At 44.4% G+C, this 23,330-nt stretch overlaps 1 protein-coding gene and 1 long non-coding RNA gene across 3 annotated transcripts in view; one reads left to right on the forward strand and one right to left on the reverse strand.

Moving 5' to 3' along the window:
• Positions 1 to 23,330, forward strand: part of LOC306928416 (kelch-like protein 23) — a 375,750-nt gene that overhangs the window by 329,505 nt on the left and 22,915 nt on the right. The window lies entirely within an intron of this gene.
• Positions 5,548 to 10,404, reverse strand: LOC306928197. 2 transcript variants are annotated; one of them, XR_013790650.1, is made up of 5 exons: positions 10,223 to 10,404; positions 7,372 to 7,437; positions 6,636 to 6,780; positions 6,435 to 6,551; positions 5,548 to 5,612 (listed from the first exon to the last, which is right to left on the reverse strand). It is a non-coding gene; the product is annotated as an uncharacterized lncRNA (long non-coding RNA). The 2 variants fall into 2 exon arrangements; XR_013790651.1 differs by lacking the exon at positions 10,223 to 10,404 and adding an exon at positions 8,456 to 8,568.

Here is a 23,330-nt window from a genome sequence, read left to right on the forward strand (position 1 = left end):
TTGTGAGATTTTTGGACAGAATCTGGAGGAGTAATATCAAAAAATGTGTTTTACAAAAGTCGGCCTCCTGGTGGCGCTATAAAAGGCAGATGCGGAAAATGCAGGTCAAAGGTTTGTCCTTGGCCTCTAGGGAGTGTGCATGCAACGTTTCTCGCAGATCGGTGCAGTTTTAGGTAAAACATGTGAAAAGCTGCCTCATGGTGGCGCTATAACAGGCCGTTCTGGAAAATGTGGGGCAGCGGTTCATCGTTGGCATCCAGGGAGTGTGTGTGCAAAGTTTGGCATCGACCGGGTTAACGGTGCCGGAGATTAGCTGGTAACGGACGGACGGAAGGACGGACGGAATTAAGGACGGACGGACACACGGACACACGGACGGAGTGCAAAACATACTCTCTCCCCATGCCTTCGGCCTGGTGGAGACAATAACCTATATTTATTCTAGTCTGATGCACCAGTATTTGGCAAACAGAGAAATATAGATGTGATCTGAACTGAAATGATCTGAAATGTTCTATATAAATTTTTGTTGTCCTGAAATATAGTCAAGATGTGCTTGAATCTTAATAAGGTTTTACGTTTTTTTCCCCCCACACTGTTAGAGCATATAAATATGGACATGTCTAACAACAGTAGGTCAAAAATGGGAAACAAATCTATTTTTGTGTATTCCCCATAAAAGGACAATCTTAATTACTTCCTGTCAAACAAAAATGGCATACCGGTAGACAGACTCTTGATTTGATTGATTCCCATAGCTGCACGTTCCTACAAACACACCTGATTTTAATTACAGGGGCTATATATGAAATACAGTAGGCCTATAGTCAGGGCCGCTTTTAGGGTAGTGCGAATGGTGCCGCCGCACAGGGCCTCGCGCTACCCAGCTAACATGTCCATATGGGCCCCACTTGGGTATTGACATGGGCTTATGGGCTATGGGCTCCAAGTGGGCCGTGCACCCACTTTTCAAAAAGCACCCACCTGTGTTACCCCATATGGGCTTACGTGGGTTTCTAACTGGGTCTTAGGTAGTATCCAAATGGGCCATTTTATGTCAGAACCATGTGTGCGCCACCTGTGTTTGCCTATATGGGTTTTAACTGGGATCTGATTGGGCCTTAAGTGGGTACCAGCTGGGTAAATTATATGTGACCCATGTAGGCCACACTTGTGTCCTTCCATTAAGGGCTCCAAGTGGGCCGTGCACCCACTTTTCAAAAAGCACCCACCTGTGTTACCCCATATGGGCTTACGTGGGTTTCTAACTGGGTCTTAGGTGGTATCCAAATGGGCCATTTTATGTCAGAACGATGTGTGCGCCACCTGTGTTTGCCTATATGGGTTTTAACTGGGATCTGATTGGGCCTTAAGTGGGTACCAGCTGGGCAAATTATATGTGACCCATGTAGGCCACACTTGTGTCCGCCCATTAAGGGCTCCAAGTGGGCCGTGCACCCACTTTTCAAAAAGCACCCACCTGTGTTACCCCATATGGGTTTACGTGTGTTTCTAACTGGGTCTTAGGTGGTATCCAAATGGGCCATTTTATGTCAGAACCATGTGTGCGCCACCTGTGTTTGCCTATATGGGTTTTAACTGGGATCTGATTGGGCCTTAAGTGGGTACCAGCTGGGCAAATTATATGTGACCCATGTAGGCCACACTTGTGTCCGCCCATTAAGGGCTCCAAGTGGGCCGTGCACCCACTTTTCAAAAAGCACCCACCTGTGTTACCCCATATGGGCTTACGTGGGTTTCTAACTGGGTCTTAGGTGGTATCCAAATGGGCCATTTTATGTCAGAACCATGTGTGCGCCACCTGTGTTTGCCTATATGGGTTTTAACTGGGATCTGATTGGGCCTTAAGTGGGTACCAGCTGGGCAAATTATATGTGACCCATGTAGGCCACACTTGTGTCCGCCCATTAAGGGCTCCAAGTGGGCCGTGCACCCACTTTTCAAAAAGCGCCCACCTGTGTTACCCCATATGGGCTTACGTGGGTTTCTAACTGGGTCTTAGGTGGTATCCAAATGGGCCATTTTGTGTCAGAACCATGTGTGCGCCACCTGTGTTTGCCTATATGGGTTTGAACTGGGATCTGATTGGGCCTTAAGTGGGTACCAGCTGGGCAAATTATATGTGACCCATGTAGGCCACACTTGTGTCCGCCCATTAAGGGCTCCAAGTGGGCCGTGCACCCAGTTTTCACAAAGGGCCCACCTGTGTTATCCCATATGGGCTTACGTGTGTTTCTGGCTGGGTCTTAGGAGGGGTCCAAATGGGCCATTTTATGTCAGAACCATGTGTGTGCCACCTGTGTTTGCCTATATGGGTTTGAACCGGCATCTGGATGGGCCTTAAGTAGGTTCCAGCTGGGCATATTATATGTGACCCATGTAGGCCACACTTGTGTTCGCCCATTAAGGGCTCCAAGTGGGTTTTCGCCCAGTATCCACTCAGGGCCCAGCTGTGTTATCCCATATGGGATTACGTGGGTTTCTGACTGGGTTTTAGGTGGGGTCAAAATTGGCAATTGTATGTCAAACCCATGTAGGCCTCACCTGTGTTTGCCTATATAGGCTTGAAGTGGGATCTGAATGGGCCTTAAATGGAGTCCAACTGGGCACTTTGAGACCGATGTAGATCCCACTTCTAGCAGCACAAGTGGGTAACACCCGGGAACTTTGCCAAAATGGGTTTCAAGTTGGCCCTGAAGGGATTTAAATGGGAGAATGTAGCAGTATATTTACATGAACCCTGTTTAACAACTGCAAACACATTAACATAAGATGTAAAAAGTACCTAAGGTTAGCCAATTTAAGTTTTACCAGAGTGAAAAAACTATATCAGACAATATATCTTTTGACAAAGTTTATTGAAAAAAATGGTCACATGGAATCTATTGGTTGCAATATAAAAACCAAGCTTTGTTCTTTCAGACCAATTTTCTGTTAATGTTTTATATTGGCCTCAATAACATAACTGTCATAAATGAAACGTAGGAAAAACAAATGATTCACAAATTGTGTAAATAACACTTGTGTGAAGTGATGGGCGATCATATCATACATCACATTCCGTGCTCAGCCAATCAAATTATCGCTATGGGGTACACACATTGCTCAGCCAATCAAATAATCGTTATGGGGAACACACAAACACACAAAGATGGGCATAGGAGGGGCTAGCACCCCTCAAAAATAAACAAATAAAACACTATTGCAAGCTTATTGGGCAATGTTGAGCAACTTCAAGAACTTGAACCATCAAGTGAAGATAGTGTTAATTTAAAGGATATTTAACTTTCAAACATGTTTGGGGTCATTCTAACATTGGGGTGTTTTTTGTCACTGTACCCATACTTTAAGGAGTAAGGAGCAGCCATTCTCTCTGGGAGCTGGCGCTCGGGCAGCAATTAGGGGTTACGAATTTTGCTCAGGGACACACTTTGACACATTGCTGGCCTAGCATCATGCCAGGGACAACCAGGGGCTCTGGGTCCCCAGGCAGGTTCATTAACTTGTGAGCACCCAGTTTTTAAGTTGCTTGATTCAGTATTTAAATATTTGATATTCATATTATCAGACACTCCTCCTTCCTATGTAAACCTATGGTAACTTTAAACTCAATTTTAATCATGTTAGATTCATTGAAAACAACACTTAGCCTACTGCAAGACATAGATACATTGACAGACAATATGGAGGAACCCCAACTGAAGTACTAGGGCAGGACAGGAAGAAAAACAAACCATGGGCCACTGATAACATCCTAGATCTACCGGGAGGCAGTAAAGTGGATCACATAATCCACGTGTGGAAGCATAGATGCAGGGAGAAGACAGGGCAACAATAAAGCAGCCTACACAACACAAAAGAAACGAGAAGGACACAGCAACATAGAGCCACAATAATAGAAGACAAGCATGACTCTCTACTAACCGAGAAAGCAGCAATATCCAAGTGATGGACAGAGTATTGTTAGGAACTATACAAATAATAGTTCCTAACAATAAGACCAGATCCCAACATACTAGTGCCATGAAGTCCAGTAGTGCATGTGGTAGGATGCCCCAATACTTCACGCTGAAGTAGAGGAGGTAGTAAAGAGCCTGCTATCGATAATGTCCCAGCAGAGCTTTGGGAGCATGGAGGGCAATACATGATAATAGCATTGACACGCATCTACCAAAAGATACCAAGCAATGTACCCAATAAAATACCCCAAGAAAGGGAATGCAGGGCAGTGACAAAACTACAGAAACAACTGTTTTTTCTGTCTGGCTAGCAAAGTAATGCTGCAGATCATCTTGATTCAGACCAAAAAGGAGATATTCAAAGTCAGAATACTGATTGAGAAGCACCTTTAGCACCAGCACGACCTGTACCACAACAGGTAATTCAAGCACTATACCCAAGCAGTGCAGTTCTTATAAACAACATCATGGAGGAAGCACTCATAGAATATCACACCACCATATCCATCAGAGGAAGACCCTACCATCTCCAATGACATCAAACTTATGAGAAAACACAAGGCAGAGCATATGGCATGGAGATGAAGAGAAAAGTAATATCCTGGTCACCAGCTACAGCCATACATATATCACCAAGGAACAGGCCACTTGCCTGTAGGAAGTAAAGGACTTATATACCTTGGGTCCTTTGTGAGTGAAGATGGCAGCTCCACAAAAGATAAAAGCAAGAATTGGGATAGCAACATCAGCCATGACTAGACTATACAGTATTTGGAAACAAAACAAATAATAAATCAGCTTCTCAGTGACGGTCAGACTTTACAAGTCACTTGTACTCTCCACCCTATTCCATTGGCTCTGAAAGCTGGGCACAGGATACAGTCGTTTGAAAGCAAGTGTGACAGAAGAATGCTACATATATCGTATAAGAAGACCGGACAAATGATTATGTTAAGACAGTTTAGCTACCACCCATGCTGGAGAACAGGAGCCTCTACTCTCATGGTCATGTCACAAGACATACCTCCCTGTCAAAGACCAAAGTACAGGGGACAGTGGAGGGAAAGTGGAGAAGAGGTAGACAGGCCTGAGTGGACAACATCAAGGAGTGGACTGGCTGCAGCTTTCAAACCCTGATATGGACAACAGAAGATCGAAAGCACTGGAGATACCAGAGTGCCCAAGCATCCACCATGACACCTGTACAACCCCCTAGGCCATGGGATGAGTGAGTGTGTGAAATACTGAATCAAGCAACTTAAACTGTATGGGGTGTTCACAGAAGCCTGTGTAGACGTTAAAATGACCCCAACACAAAAAAGCCAACTTATCAGGAGGTAGTTGTTTACGCGTGTGTGTGTGTGTGTGTGTGTGTGTGTGTGTGTGTGTGTGTGTGTGTGTGTGTGTGTGTGTGTGTGTGTGTACGCGTGCGTGTGTGATACCAACCAAGACTGTGTCAGATGGTGTTTTTTTCTAGTGGGGCTGTGCCCCATTGTCCTGTGTGTACTCTCTGAGCTCTTGCAGCCCTATTCCCACCTCAAGCACGAGCTCCTGTGAACCACTTTGACCACTCCTCTCCCTCCTTCTGGTGAATGTCCTGTGTGACTGCCACTGTGTTCTTCTTTAGTGTCCCTAAAAATAAACAACAAGAAGCTGACTTAGTAATGCTAGCTTGATTCTGACATTATGAAACATTATGAGACGTGTATATTTTAAATAATATAACTGAGGCCACTAATGGATTGGCCACCTTATTAAAGGCCTATTCATAGTCTGGATTTTCGGTGGTGAGGTGACCACCGCTCCGGTGGTGAGCTGACCACCGAAGCTGTAATAACGTGGAGCGGTGGTGAATAAAAACAGAGAGAAGGGCTGGGGAGAGCGGTGGTTTGCTCTTCACCGCGGCTCCGTGACGTCATGTTGTAGTTGCGGTGGTCACCTCACCACCAATAAAGACTATGAATAACGCTTAAGAATGTATCATGAAAGTTGTACTACAATCTAATCACACGGCCAAATGCTACAATAAATTACATGATTAATTATACATCAAGAATAGCTATGGTCTGTAAAGATATTTTTGCTGCATATTGAGGATTATTTTCTGAACAGAAAATTAAAAACAAACCAAAAAACAGTAATTCTAAATGTCTTGAGCTATGGTGGCAAATTTGTGAAATACAAACGGTGGCCTCTGTTCAGAATTGTTGTGATCCCTTTTCAGCAGTTACAGCTGTAATACTGTGGCATGCTTCTACTTGTGTACATCAAACATCAAATGTTTTGCCAAACACCATTTCAAGTTAGAATGACAAGAGGAAAGTTCAAGATAAATGTACAGTGGAGCAACCATTCTGTGCATGCAATCAAATTAAGGGCAAGATCCTATCAACTATGTGATTGTGATTAGAAACTACAAGTACATTTTGAAGTGAATACGATATTTCAACTTACAACTGGTTCCAGTAGGGCGGCTCCGTCTCTGTGTCCCACTTGAGGTGCTCACATTCAGGGTTCCAACAGCTGATCAGGGTTTCAGGTGGGCAGCAATTCCACTGTGACTCAGGGTTCCTACACATAATTTTACATTTCAAGATGTTAAATTCTCTGTATGTTTAAAGAAATGAAATAAATCTAATTCCATAGTTTACATACTTGCATGAGAACCTCCAGGGGACACACTGGGGCTGCTGGTTATACTCAGTGTCCACTTTCTTGCGGCTAACTCTCTGGGACACAGTAGTCAGTCCAACGCTGTTCATTCCACAGGGAGGTGTAGGTCACATGTCTTTGCGATGGCCTACAGTACATTCAATAAAAAAACGTACATTTTAGCAAACATAAAAAACTAACTTTAAGCAGTAGCATGGTGTGGGCCACAATGTCAAACAGCTCAGGAGAAATACAGATCACATGACATGCATGCAGGAGGAGTGAGCGCGCAGGAGTGTGGGGAATTGGAATGTGGCAGCCTGTCAGTCCAACCTACTTGATTCATGCAGACTCACATTGAATCCTCACTTCCTTGCTCAGATCGAGGTGGGACTTATGTGTCTAATAATAGAAGGGAAATTCCAGGTTGTGTGCCAATGTACTTGGCAAACACTTCAACACAGTGGTTTTGAAAGTGGGGTCTGGGGATCCCCAGGGGTCCTTGAGGGGATTCCAGGGGTCTCCAGATAAATTATGGATAATTGCGAACCAAATGGACCCTAATGTTGCTGCAACTCTGAGAACCAAATCCATTTTGTTTGACCACCATAACTGTACACTCTGTTATGGTGGTCCGTATTCTAATGCAGGGGTTCTCAAAGTGGGGTGCGAGGACCCCCACGGCCCTATATTGCCACAAAATATTATTAGAACCATTGCCCTAAAACAGCCATTTTACCTCCTCTGTCGTTTCAACATCAGTCTGTACATCAGATGGAGTCTCTGCTTCTGACATCGCATGTGTCTTCAAAAGAAAAGAGCACAAAAACAGGGGAAAGAGACATTAAAGTTAAAGCAATATTATGCCGAACCTTTGAATGGCATAGGGCTATCATACGCCTATCATATAGCCTCTCATTGCCTACTTACTCACACATGTGTTGTATTACACCTTGTAAAAGCTTAAAAGCTACTGGTGGGAAACTTGTTTTCAATGTGGAATAAAAACAGTTCTGGAGCCTTGTCAAAAGTAACAAGTTGGGTGCATGATGGCAATATTAAAAACCTATGTGAAATGCTAACAGTGGCCTATTTACAGATTTGTCACACACCCTATTCCACCAGTTATATAGCAGCTGTATGCTGTGGCATGCTTTTACTAGTGTACATCACATGTTTTGCAAAATTACATCATTAACTAATTCTAGGCGGGAACCCCTTTTTGTAACCCTACCCTTCTGGTCAGGAACCCCTTTTGGGTTTCTGTACACTATGTACAGTATTAAAGAATTACAAACAAATGATGCCGCTATATAAATATTAAGTTTTTCAGAAAACTTAGGTCATGATTTAGAAGGATTTTTTTTAGAATCGGCCTAAGTCCAAAATGGGTTAACCCATTAAGACCTGGAATGCATCTGTCACTTTAGCGTTTAACCACATTAACAATTATTTTATACTTTAGCTAATGAGAGGAAAGCTGAGTGACAACGTTTCGGTCTAAATTACTTTCATCAAGTATCTCAGGTCGTTTAGACCGACACGTTGTCACTCAGCTCAAATAAACTGTGGCTCTATAAATGATTTGCTATTTTTGGAACTAAATGCAAATCTTTGAATATATATTCTTTCACAGCAAACGATTTTAACTCAAATATTTGCTTCTGGTCGGTCCCTGAAACAAAATATTTTCAGCTGGGGGTCCACAGGGACATGAAAACATTCAAGCACCACTGATAGGGTTTTCAAAAAACTGGCAGGATTTAAGACATTTTGTAGTGTGGTCTCATGTAGAAATTTACATTTTAAACACTCAATTTTACCTTATGCACCATGAAAAAGAACTTCTTGTTATGTCCAGACATGGACACAGAACACAGCTAGTAATTTGTGGACTGGATCACTGGATCACTGGACATCTTAATTTCCAATTTACTTAAACAAATAGACGAAGAGAAGAATTACCCAAAAGAAACACAGACAGGCACATAAAAGCCCCCCCCCCCCCCAGCCTACCGTACTTCTAAAATCAAGACCTCCTTGTGACTGGTGTGGTGTCAACAAAAACAAATCAGGTGCACATACACAGACACATGCACAGGCACACCTTACAAACCTAAAACTTAAACAAGTGGTTCTCAACAAACTTGTTCATGTCAAGGACCCCCAAATTGACACTTATTAGCCGCAGACCAACATTTGAAAAGATATGCCAGGGACCCCCATAAGAGAAGATTTTCTCTCTTTTTTTCAAACATTTTCTATTTCAAGGACCCACAGTTTGACATGCATTAGGCTACGGACCCCCATGGCAATTCTATCTCTGGGACCACAATTTATATTGTAAAATCACACCCGTGTGAAGTGAGTGGTGCAACTCTGTGTGGGGGTCCCCGGAAGGTCCAGACCCACAGGAACGGGGCCAGGGGGTCAGCCGCCCCACGTCCGGAATGGTTGAAAAATGACAGACTTACGGTGTGGGGGTCCCTCTACTGTACTGTCACTGTACTGTACTGTATCACCCCAAATCATCATATATACAGTTAATATGTGTATGTGTTATGCTGCGCAACAGTTGTGAAAACCAACCAAAAGCTACTTTCTTGCTCGGACAGACCCAGCCAGCCAGCCAGCCAGGGACAGACCCAGGGACACACATAGCTGTCTATATAGGAGTGGTTGCACCACTCAAAAATAGTCAAATCAATGTTAATTTAACGCTGACAAATTTGTACACTCAGAGTTACAGACATGTAAGGGTCCATTTGTACAATCAGTACAAATGGACCCTTACATGTCAGTTACAGTCAAGGACCCCCCACTTCCCCACTTTTAGAACCACTGACAGACCTGTAAATATATGCTCTCTCTCTCTCTCTGATCTCCAACTCAGCAGAGCAGGCAGGCAACAAGTCACGTAGCCAAGAGAGCTATCTCCCAATTTACAATATTGTTACTGCTGCTAGTATTAACTACTGGTTGTTTAGGATAATTTATAACCAACAAGCAGATATGAAAGAAATCGTCATGTTGTTCCATGTTAAAAGATGAGTCAATAATATAAAAGATAAATGTAGTAAAAACAAGGTGAATCAGTTATTCTTGTGCTGTGTTTCAGGGTTGAGCTGCTTAACGACCACACTGTTTTCAAACGTTTTACTACCGGTATTATTATTATTAAGGGTCCATTTGGTGGTTCCTGACTCCTGTACTATCAATCATTTAGCTGGGGACCCCCTGGAGCTCTCAAAATACAGTCAAGGACCCCACTTTGAGAACCACTGACTTAAACAGACCTGTAATGCTCTAGCCTCTTGCTAGAATCTCGCTCTCTCGTCGCGGGACCGTCGACACACTTTTACCCAAGCATAGCCACTTCCAACAGCGTTTGTGTCTGTACCATGCAGCACCAAAAGCAATAATTTGAAACCCACAAAACGTCAGATGTTCATTGTTGTTGCCTTCCTTGTTATTTGTAATAATAAAGCCCGCAGCTGACTCTTATTTTAGTTATTGAAGCAAAATGCACAGCAGATAACAGAAGTTAAATGTAGATTTACTGGTCGAAAAAATAGGAAGCATGCTCTTACCTGGCCTGTAGCTGTATTGTCATGTCTGCTCCCGTGCTTGCGGACGCATGTCGAACCAATGCTCCGTCGGACCATAGTATGCCTCCCCCTAATCTTGTGACTTTGTGTTCCAAACGGCTCCATGTTGTTGCAGATTCCATCACACAAATAGATCGGGAATTTCTTATTTCCTTGTTCAACTGCCTTTGATGACTTTATGTCTGTTAATTTAATGTGAATCTCTTTCTGTAGCGGATGGAACGGTTACGCAGGTTAGTTTTCAAACAGCTCTCTCCGCGCCTGTCTGACTATTTGAAACTCACCACGTCATTTCCTGAGTCAGTGAAGCACGTGACCCAGGACAACCAATCGCATTCGCGTTTCAAACGGAAATGCAATGCATTCTGGGACGATCTGTAGTTTATTTGAGTGCTATTCATTTAATTAATGCTGGAACATTATAAAAAAAAGTAATTATTATACATTGAGATAGCCATAGAGGTGTAGCCTGCAGCTAGAGTCTTCAACGTTTGTCAGGCCAATAACCCCTTCAGAGAGATGAAGCAGGGACCTCTATAACATACATAAAATTGTGTTGCAGAATAAAATAAACATTTCCATAGATTTCATAGCTTCATATACACTTGTATAAATACATGTTTTCATGTTAATGTGTATTTTCAGATATTTAACGACTAAATTCCCTCAATTCTTAACCTTTGCCAAAGAGCTGATCTACAAGCTTACATTTTGTAAGCTTATGCTTAAGCTTATTATGATGAATTCCTGTTCTGTCCTTTGTCTATATAGAAGTGTCTATTTGTACGTCTCTAAATGTTTTTGATGAATTGAACATGGTGGACCCTATTGGAAACAAGTGTAATGCTTAATTGGGTTGTCCACTCACAGTTAACAGCCTTTGTATTGAGTTTGTGCTTGAAATGTACTGTAATTCTGCAAACTGTTAATAAATGTTTCAATCAATCAATCAATCAATCAATGCCTGACAGGCCTGTTTACAGTATGACAGACAGTTGTAAAGACAACAAAACGTGTCCTGGCTCATATTCTTTTCTAGGGTAATATAGTTTGGGTGCCAATGCAGGGGTCATGTGTCAAGACTTTGTTTTTACATGACATTGTTCTGTGTTTGTGCGTGCGTGCGTGCATGCATGCGTGCGTGCGGGTGGGTGATTGGTCTTCGATAGGGAGACCACTTGAACCCTATCACTAGGCCTATTATAGGGGAAACGTCCAATCCAACTCGCCCCAAAATATCAGATCTACAAGCTCACAATGAAATCAATTTAACATATTTTGTTAAATTGTATACAATGTGTAGTGGGGGTCCTTCGTCTCCATCTCTCAGCTAAGGGGTCCTTGGCCTGAAAAATGGTGAAGACTCGATTATAGCCTGGTGTTTGAAGGAACTTGGATCAGTCAGATGCACAGACAGAGAGGTGTGCCTCCCTGTCTGTGCATCCTCCTGTTGAGGACGCGGCAGTGGTTCTGGCTCAGGGGTAGAGTGGCCGGTAGAACAGCCGGATGGAACCGTGAGGTTCCCAGTTCGATACCAGGCTCCCCCAGAGTTAGTGTCGAGGTGTCCTTGACCAATACGCGGCTGAACCCCTAATAGGGCAGTTAAACTGCTCCTGAAGTGCAGGTTGGTGACTTGCATGGTTTCCTCTGCCATTGGTGTGTGCAAGGGTGAATGAATGTAATGCACAATCTATGTAAAGCGCTTTGGATAAAAGTCCTATATAAATGCACCATTTTGTCCAACTAATTGGTTGACAGGTTTATCAGACGCAGGTATCCACAGACACAATCCAACCCTCCTCAAATTAGTATGGGATCACTCTCTCTCTCTCTCTCTGTTTCTCTCTCTCCGTCCCTCCCCCACCCACCCGTTTGTCTGTCTGTGTCTGTCTGTGTGTCTGTGTCTGTGTCTGTGTCTGTCTGTGTGTCTGTCTGTCTGTGTGTCTCTCTCTCCTCTCTCTCTCTCTCTCTCTCTCTCTCTCCCTAAAACATGCACACTTCTTTTTCTGCTCGATGTTGCGACATCACTCAATGAAATGACGTACGTAGGGCTGCCCTGGAGGCCGCCCTAGTAGTTTGAAGACGCACGTTTCCCACAAGCCTGCACAGCCAGTTTTCGCACCTGTGTCACAGCTTGAAACAATAGGAATGACCGGCCTTGGATGCATATCAATGGTGATGGCCAGGTCCATTGTGTCGAGTCGACTGTACTGTAGGTGGCTGATGGATTTACGATGATAAACTAATTCAATTTCAGATATGACGTTTGCAAGGTAAATGAATAATTAAACACTAAAACACTAACACTAAAGTTTGCCCATTACAGTTGATATACAGTATATTCTGGGTATATTATGTCTACATTTAAGAGGTTATTTCAATTGGTGATCGCTCGTGAGTGTGCATGTGTGCGCGGCATAGCCCCACTACTTGAAATATCCACAGCACATCGCTGGACATAGGCATTATAGTCCCACACACAACATGTGCACGCCTAACTGCTATTCACTAGTTGACGTCTGTGCATGTGCTGCCTACTTCAGATAATCATTTTATACATAATTCTCTCCCTAGGGAAATATCCGCCCATTTTGCCCAGAATAGCAGATCTACAAGCTCATTAAATCAATGAAAAGCTTCCATCTGCAACACAATGTTATAGGCCTACAATGGCCGGTACTCTCTCTCTCTTTGTCCGTCCGTCCGACTGTTCGTCCATAAACCTTTATACGTTCAGTTATTTTTGGCAAGGCAAAACTGGTCAACCTTGTATGGGTCCTGTATGGGTTATGTATGGGCTAAGTGGGCATGGGTTAGAACTGGTCACTCATGTCTGGTTCCTATATAGGTTATGTATGGGCTAAGTGGGCATGGGTTAGAACTGGTCACTCATGTCTGGGTCCTATATAGGTTATGTATGGGCTAAGTGGGCATGGGTTAGAACTGGTCACTCATGTCTGGGTCCTATATAGGTTATGTATGGGCTAAGTGGGCATGGGTTAGAACTGGTCACTCATGTCTGGGTCCTATATAGGTTATGTATGGGCTAAGTGGGCATGGGTTAGAACTGGTCACTCATGTCTGGGTCCTATATAGGTTATGTATGGGCTAAGTGGGCATGGGTTAGAACTGGTCACTCATGTCTGTGTCCTATATAGGTTATGTATGGGCTAAGTGGGCATGGGTTAGAACTGGTCACTCATGTCTGGGTCCTATATAGGTTATGTATGGGCTAAGTGGGCATGGGTTAGAACTGGTCACTCATGTCTGGGTCCTATATAGGTTATGTATGGGCTAAGTGGGCATGGGTTAGAACTGGTCACTCATGTCTGGGTCCTATATAGGACCCAGTACTTTCCCTATGGGTCCTATATAGGATTATGTTTTTTGGGAAATTTGGCGCCACCTTTCGGAACTTTCCCGACGTCGCACAGGAACGGGGATGGTACCGTTGGATTCAGCGTGGAAAGGTAAGTCCGGCCAAGTGGTCTTTTTTAAAAATAGGGATAAAGTCCATAGCACACCTAATTAAGAGTGGTTAACTCCGCCCACAAAGGTCGCACAGGGGCGTGGCTCACATCCACACGTAGGGCTCGATGATGCGCACACGCAGATATGCGTTTCCTCGCACACGGTCATGCGGTTCAGAAAACTAGGGTTAGACTTTGACGCGCGATAGCTCCGCCCACAAGGGTCGAAAATGGGCGTGCCTTACATCCACGCTTAGCTATCGATGCGACAATCGCGCCAATATGTGTCTCCCCGCTCACGGACGTGTGGTTCTCAAAATTAGGGTTAGCATTTCACCATTCAATACACTCTAAGGTTTATCATGTCTATAACGCTTGTGGATGACAGGTCAGAGTTGGAGAACTCTTGCTACGGGTGTCGCACAAGAATGGCGGACCAATCGGAGCGTAGATCTCGGAGTGCTGTACGCGCCCATGTAAATTACTTGGCTGGCGGACCTATCGTTACCGAGCTATCACGCGTCGAAAACTAACCAATTAACTAGCCAATTAAGAGAACCGTAATTCCGTGTGCTGGGAAACGCATATCAGCGTGTTCAGCTCGTCGTGCTGAGTCCGAAAATGGTCTCACTTTTTTCCAGACATGTTTCGAGGGCTAGGGACCGATAGGAGGCGTTTACACCCACTTCCTAACATCGTAGAGAGATGAGACCACCACCGTTGAAATCGGGTCGAAAAAGTAAGTGGGGATACATACCCATTGATTATTTTAAAACATTGGAAATATATCGTTTCTGGGTGCATTTGTGACACTTTTACGTAACCCATATGGGACACAGACATGCGTGCCCAGTTCTAACCCATGCCCACTTAGCCCATACATAACCTATATAGGACCCAGACATGCGTGACCAGTTCTAAACCATGCCCACTTAGCCCATATATAACCCACAAGGGACCCATACATGCATGACCAGTTCTAACCCATGCCCACTTAGCCCATATATAACCCACAAGGGACCCATACATGCATGACCAGTTCTAACCCATGCCCACTTAGCCCATATATAACCCACAAGGGACCCATACATGCATGACCAGTTCTAACCCACGCCCACTTAGCCCATATATAACCCACAAGGGACCCATAGATGTGTGACCAGTTCTAACCCATGCCCACTTAGCCCATATATAACCCACAAGGGACCCATACATGCATGACCAGTTCTAACCCACGCCCACTTAGCCCATATATAACCCACAAGGGACCCATAGATGGGTGACCAGTTCTAACCCATGCCCACTTAGCCCATACGTAACCCATATGGGACACAGACATGCGTGCCCAGTTCTAACCCATGCCCACTTAGCCCATACATAACCTATATAGGACCCAGACATGGGTGACCAGTTCTAACCCATGCCCACTTGGCCCATATATAACCCACAAGGGACCCAGACATGCGTGACCAGTTCTAACCTATGCCCACTTAGCCCATAAGTAACCCATATGGGACACAGACATGCGTGCCCAGTTCTAACCCATGCCCACTTAGCCCATACATAACCTATATAGGACCCAGACAAGCATGACCAGTTCTAACCCATGCCCACTTAGCCCATATATAACCCACAAGGGACCCATACATGCATGACCAGTTCTAACCCACGCTCACTTAGCCCATATATAACCCACAAGGGACCAACAGATGGGTGACCAGTTCAAACCCATGCCCACTTAGCCCATACGTAACCCATATGGGACATAGACATGCGTGCCCAGTTCTAACCCATGCCCACTTAGCCCATACATAACCTATATAGGACCCAGGCATGCGTGACCAGTTCTAAACCATGCCCACTTAGCCCATATATAACCCACAAGGGACCCATACATGCATGACCAGTTCTAACCCATGCCCACTTAGCCCATACATAACCTATATAGGACCCAGACATGGGTGACCAGTTCTAACCCATGCCCACTTGGCCCATATATAACCCACAAGGGACCCAGACATGCGTGACCAGTTCTAACCCATGCCCACTTAGCCCATAAGTAACCCATATGGGACACAGACATGCGTGCCCAGTTCTAACCCATGCCCACTTAGCCCATACATAACCTATATAGGACCCAGACAAGCATGACCAGTTCTAACCCATGCCCACTTAGCCCATATATAACCCACAAGGGACCCATACATGCATGACCAGTTCTAACCCACGCTCACTTAGCCCATATATAACCCACAAGGGACCAACAGATGGGTGACCAGTTCAAACCCATGCCCACTTAGCCCATACGTAACCCATATGGGACATAGACATGTGTGCCCAGTACTAACCCATGCCCACTTAGCCCATACATAACCTATATAGGACCCAGGCATGCGTGACCAGTTCTAAACCATGCCCACTTAGCCCATATATAACCCACAAGGGACCCATACATGCATGACCAGTTCTAACCCATGCCCACTTAGCCCATATATAACCCACAAGGGACCCATAAATGCATGACCAGTTCTAACCCACGCCCACTTAGCCCATATATAACCCACAAGGGACCCATAGATGGGTGACCAGTTCTAACCCATGCCAACTTAGCCCATACGTAACCCATATGGGACACAGACATGCGTGCCCAGTTCTAACCCATGCCCACTTAGCCCATACATAACCTATATAGGACCCAGACATGCGTGACCAGTTCTAAACCATGCCCACTTAGCCCATATATAACCCACAAGGGACCCATACATCCATGACCAGTTCTAACCCATGCCCACTTAGCCCATATATAACCCAAAAGGGACCCATACATGCATGACCAGTCCAACCCACGCCCACTTAGCCCATATATAACCCACAAGGGACCCATAGATGGGTGACCAGTTCTAACCCATGCCCACTTAGCCCATATATAACCCATATGGGACACAGACATGTGTGCCCAGTTCTAACCCATGCCCACTTAGCCCATACATAACCTATATAGGACCCAGACATGCGTGACCAGTTCCAACCCACGCCCACTTAGCCCATATATAACCCACAAGGGACCCATAGATGGGTGACCAGTTCTAACCCATGCCCACTTAGCCCATACGTAACCTATATAGGACCCAGACATGGGAGCCCAGTTCTAACCCATGCCCACTTAGCCCATATATAACCCACAAGGGACCCATAGATGGGTGACCAGTTCTAACCCATGCCAACTTAGCCCATACGTAACCCATATGGGACACAGACATGCGTGCCCAGTTCTAACCCATGCCCACTTAGCCCATACATAACCTATATAGGACCCAGACATGCGTGACCAGTTCTAAACCATGCCCACTTAGCCCATATATAACCCACAAGGGACCCATACATCCATGACCAGTTCTAACCCATGCCCACTTAGCCCATATATAACCCAAAAGGGACCCATACATGCATGACCAGTCCAACCCACGCCCACTTAGCCCATATATAACCCACAAGGGACCCATAGATGGGTGACCAGTTCTAACCCATGCCCACTTAGCCCATATATAACCCATATGGGACACAGACATGCGTGCCCAGTTCTAACCCATGCCCACTTAGCCCATACATAACCTATATAGGACCCAGACATGCGTGACCAGTTCTAACCCACGCCCACTTAGCCCATATATAACCCACAAGGGACCCATAGATGGGTGACCAGTTCTAACCCATGCCCACTTAGCCCATACGTAACCTATATAGGACCCAGACATGGGAGCCCAGTTCTAACCCATGCCCACTTAGCCCATATATAACCCACAAGGGACCCATACATGGGTGACCAGTTCTAACCCACGCCCACTTGGCCCATCTGTAACCCATATCGAACCCACAATATTTGCCCAGTTCAAGCCCATGCCCACTTAGCCCACATAGAACCTACCTGGAACCCAGTATAATTGCCCAGTTCTAGCCCATGCCCACTTGGTACCCATACGCACACATGCACCCCATATGGGGCCCACTTGGACATGTTAGCTGGGTAGGCAGCGTTTTTTCTTTTTTTTTAAGAAAATAAATAAACACTTTCCATTTCAGAGTCGGAGCTAAAATAGGCAGGGGCGGTTATTAGCGCTATGCACGACGGCTAGAGGCCCCGAGAGTTCTCTCTGAAAAATGTCTAATATCGCAGCCCGTTCCGTCGCAGTTGATTTTTCACCTAGGCTATTAGTAAGCTGCGGTCGGTTTGGGGCCGGGGGGCCCCCCAGAGTATATAAAAGCATAGAGACTGATCTGGCGCGAAGCTCTGCCCCCTCCGCTATTCATGTCAGTGGAAGTTGCTCAGTGGCGTTTTGAAGCACCCGGAAGGACCGTCTCAAAACGTCTACTTCTGCATTTGAGTGACCACCAAATTTTGGTGGTCAAATGCGGAAGTGCAACCGAGCGCTCAATGTTAAAGCCCAGCTGCACGGGTTTCCCGGTCATGAATCCACGGGTCCGCCTGTAGTCCCTCCTCTTACCACTAGGGCCCAGTGCTTCAACGTTGGAGTACCTGAAATGAAATGAAATGAAATGAAATGAAATGAAATGAAATGAAATGAAATCTATATTTACCCAGGGTATCTGGGCTAAGCTCAAGAACTTGTTTCCAGCCAGGCCCTGCTCATAGAACACATTTCATCGTAGTGGTTGATGCCTTGTTCAAGGGCATTTCAGCGGTGGTAATTTTAACGTGTCGGACGGCTGATTCGAACTGGGAACCTTCCGGTATCTAGACCGCGCCGCTATCCGTTCGGCCACCGCTGCCACCACTGCCCCCTTGGGGGCCTCCGACGGCCGCGCGTCGCCTCCTCCTCCCAACCGGCGTCACTTCATCCTCCCGTTAAGCGACGCCCGACCGTCCCGTCGTGGGGCCCCCTGTTGTCTCCCCTCTGCCGTGCAGGCTTGCACTGCAGAATTAGAGCAGATCTACAAGCTCACAACGCGTCGCAGCGCGACCCGTTGTGAGCTTGTAGATCGGCCGCACCACCACGCAACGCAGTCGAATTATACACACAATGGAACCAAACAAAAACAAACTGAACACATGTAGGCTAGTTTCGTGCAGCTCCGCTCACAAACAAAACGACTAGTCACTCAAGTGAAGTGAAAAGGTAGGCTGTGTCATGTCATATAGGACTGTGTGGACATAAAAAAGGTTTTATTTCAAATTAGTCACGCATGGACCGACGACACCTCTCTCTCTCTCTCGTGTCATGATTTCACAATTTTCTAATTTAATTTTGATCGATCACAAACTGTCTGCAGGCAATCAAGCAAATGTGATAGCCTAGGCTACTTAATATTTATAACAAATAACAGCAACACAAGCAGCTGTTCATTTTACTTTTATAACCAGTAATTTGAGCTGCAATGCAGGGCAGACTAGTTGTGGTTTCTGATTATATCAGTTGCCCAGTGCCCCAGAGACCCTCCTGTGACAGCTTGCTTGACACGACTCATGTCATGTTAAGGCTTCATTATTTATAATAATGATCAAACTGTGTAAACTAACAGTGTAAAACGTGCAGTATATATTTTTTTCCTTCACATTAAGCCTTTTTATTTTTTTTAATAACTATAGCTTCCTTACAACAAATAAAATAACATAATGTGGGCCACAATCTCTGCATTCACACTGTTAAGCTGCTAAATTGGGCAGTGCATGTCAATTTCTTACTCATTGGAGATGAGTGAAGGCAAAAGTAAGTATTCATGAATTAATTAATTACTCCTTTTGAGCATAATAGGCACACACAGGTTGCATTTTAGATTAGTAATAAGCAACGTAGTAACCAGGGACATACTGGGCCAAAAAGAAGAAGAAAGATGACAGTACATTTAAGTCTATTCATTTTTGTGGAATGAAGAATATCTAATCATGTTACTGTAGACCATCAAGACAATTTACGGACGTTTCTATTCACGTTTTCTTACACCCATAGTGCATTGCCTTTGTGTGTGCATAAGTTCCTACTTTCTCTTGCTGTGTTGCCAGTTTTGCAAGAGAAACAAGTGGCCAGGTCTATGAAAACAAGCACAAATGAAAATAGCTGATCTACAAGCTCACAGCCACACATTGTGAGGTTGTACATCCATTATTTAAAAACACATTGAGAATAAATCGAAATATTTTGAATATTTTTAAAACATTTTAATTAAAAAAGGCACAAAATATGTTCAGATGGATGTCTGTGGACAATTAGCCTACATATTAATGGGGGGTTCCTTGATGTGAAGAAATGTGGAAGCAAGCCCAAATAAGCAACTACTATACACTTTAGAATCAAGCCCAACAGGGTCCACCATGTTCAATTCATCAAAACATTTAGAGACGTACAAATAGACACTTCTATATAGACAAAGAACAGAACAGGAATTCATTCATAATGGAGGTAAAAAGGGAAAAAAAACATATACAGTGAGGGAAAAGGGGGGGAGCGGTGGGGGGCAACACGGCCTAAAGGAAGCAAAGCACACACACACAAGGAGCCCCAGTACCTTGACGGGGAAAAACGTGGATACTCTGCGGGTGGATGCAAAAGATGCTAAGAAAGTCCAGTATTCATGCTTGACGTAACCCAGTGGTGCAAACAAAAATCACTAAAGCAAAGACGGTGTAAAATCACATACATAATATACTCAGATATTAATGTTGTCTTTCTCCTCTGTCTTCTTTCTATTGGACATTTTTTTCTTATTATTATGCATTTTTGCTAAGTCCTCGAAACTGAGCCATGTGAGCCGATCTCCACCTCAAATTGTTCAAATAGATTGATCCATTCCATTCAAAGGCAGAGAGCGTCTGATTTACACTTCGTCATAATGATGGTGTCATAGCAGATAGGCCTATATAAGCCCACGGCGCGTCATGGACGTGACGCAATGTGGGCTTGTAGATCTACTGTTATGTTGGCCATGCAACACCACCGTGCTACAAAGTGCTTTAAGTAGCATGCATGTGACGTGCCAAACTAGGGGGATTCTGAATCCATTCTCAAAGCATTAGTTTTGCACCGAAAAACAATCCTTGGGCTAAAAACGGCTGACTTCATCACATTTGTGATGATGGCTAAGTAAATGACAAGACGCAGGGGAGCGTTGCACTAGCCTACTGCCATCTACTGCAGGGGTTCTCAACCCGTGGGTCGCGACCCCTCAGGGGGTCGCCAAATTATTTTGGGGGGTCCCCAAAATATTTTCAAAAAAATATATATATATATATTTTCACGATTTTTCAAAAATAGCAGACCTACAAGTTCAGATCTGCTATTTTTCAATAGCTCAATTATAACAATGCTTAAAACACCAAAAGGGGTTCCCGCCCAAAATGGTTTAAGGTTATTGTAGCAGTCAATTTATATTGGGGGTCGGGAGGGGGCGGGGCGGGGGTCCCGAGACGTTGCCAAAGCATTTTCGGGGGTCCCCGGCCAAAAACGTTGAGAACCCCTGATCTACTGGACTGTGATATGTTATGCTCACCCATCCAGCCTGCAGAGAGTGGAGAAACCTTTATCATCCTATTTAGAGAAAAAAAAGCTTCCTCACATCTCATTGGCTGTCCTTCCGGCATAGGCTACTTACCAATTACCATACATAAACAGATGTTTATGCATGGTCCCCAAAAAGTCAGTCATGTTGATGTTGATAACGAAACAGTTAATTACTCTTCACTGATGAAGGCTGGATAGCCGAAACGTTTGTCCCTGTTCAAAAATGAAATGTTTTTTTTGAACTGCAGTCTTGGTGTGTGCGACCCACTATACCGTTATTTTATTTGATAACGAAACAGTTGACACAACACAAGTAGACAATACATTGACCCACATTTTAAATTCATATAAAAAAATGATGATCATCAATGATGATGTCCCACCTTGAATCATATTCAAGTGTGCCACCTACAAATCGAAAATGCCATTGACCCAGGGCTGGACTGGCCATAGGACGTACTGGGCATATTCCCGGTGGGCCGCGACCGTAGGGGGCCGCCATGATACGTTCCCCACTGCTGCTCCACACTCTAAACATGGCTGACCCCCAGATCTTCACAAAGGTTTACTGGAAAAAGTTCCAAAAAGTACGCCTACAACTGGGAATGAAAAAATGCAAAAGGCAACACCCAGGGGTATTTTTGTCAAAGCTTCACAATACTTTCCTCTTCTACCACGGATTTGCAAGTGACTGAAATGTTTACCAAATCTGGTGAGACATGACCTTTGACATGACCTTTGTCATGACCTTTGACATGACATGACCTTTGACACAATCTCAATAGAAGAGCAGGGAGGCCAAATATAACCACCCCAATCATTGTATAAGTTATAATTATTGTATTGACATACTCTGTGACTAAAACCTGAATAAAAAAATAAATGAATTCTACCTTGCACATGTAGAATATTACCTTGCACAGGAGGATCAGCTTTGACTATTGAATAATTATCTAGCTCAGTCACTCGGTCAAAAGGTGACTGAAGCCAGCAGTATTTATAAACACACCAACTCCACCTGACCACTCCACGCCCCAAACACTGGACGTTCTCTCCTGCAGAGTTTAACATTGTTTCTGGACCCCCAAAAAAACATGTTACATTTAGCTATGCTGCGTACCATTAACCATAAACCTAACGTTTAGATGTATGCTTAGGTTTAGAGTTCAGGTTAGGTTTAGGGTTAGCTTTAGGTAAAGTTATACTTTTGTGACGTTAAGTTAGGTCAAGGAGCTAACTGACTCAGCATCGTCACACGCAACGTTTTTGGGGCTTAACAACAGAATGAGGACAAGGTTTGCGACAACAGAACCTTTGAACGTCCAATGTTGTCCAATCCTGGATGCAGGTGGGGAGAGAGTTCAAGTGCTGTAATGTTTGTAGCCTATGTGAACAGCTGATCACTCCACATAGTGTCATAAATACTGCTGGCTTCAGTCAACTTTTCAAAGAGCATTTGACTGAGTGGCTGAGCTACATACTAATCCAATACAAAGCTTTTTGTCCTGTCTGCCTTAAAAACAATTTGGTTTACAGCAGATCGTAGAGGTTTGAAACGTAAAACCAGTACAACACAGCAACAGACATGTGACATACTGTAGAACATACTGTAGCATAGGACAACATTGGCAGTTGGGCACATCTGTGTGATAAAAAGGATAAGACAAAAATGAGTATAGCCAACCAAGTACAGTACAAAGTGAAGCATCATAAAGTGCCAAGAGCAAAGTGAGCAAAGTGCTAGGTACTATGATATACATTGTGGGCCCGACTCAGTCTTCATGGATTGACTTCACAGTTCACACCTTCTGCTGAAGACAACATAGAACGCCATGGCAGTACACGGCCATGGCGTCAGGAACCCCACGGTTCACTCTCTGTATATTTTAGGTAAGTAGGTCACACCTCAACACCTGAACAAAGCAAAGGCGAGAGGGGGTGGTACAAAAATGGTTCATCTCCACAACCCCAGAGTGCAAATACTAGGATATTCTGTGAGAATGCTAGCTAGTCAGGGAATATTATCAGAATAATGTCTAATCTCAGTAGCCGTCATCACAAATGTGATGAGGTCAGCAAGTGGCTATGGCCGAATTTAGCCCAAGG

This window comes from Electrona antarctica, assembly GCF_951216825.1.
Source record: "Electrona antarctica genome assembly, chromosome: 8".
NCBI lineage: Eukaryota > Metazoa > Chordata > Actinopteri > Myctophiformes > Myctophidae > Electrona > Electrona antarctica.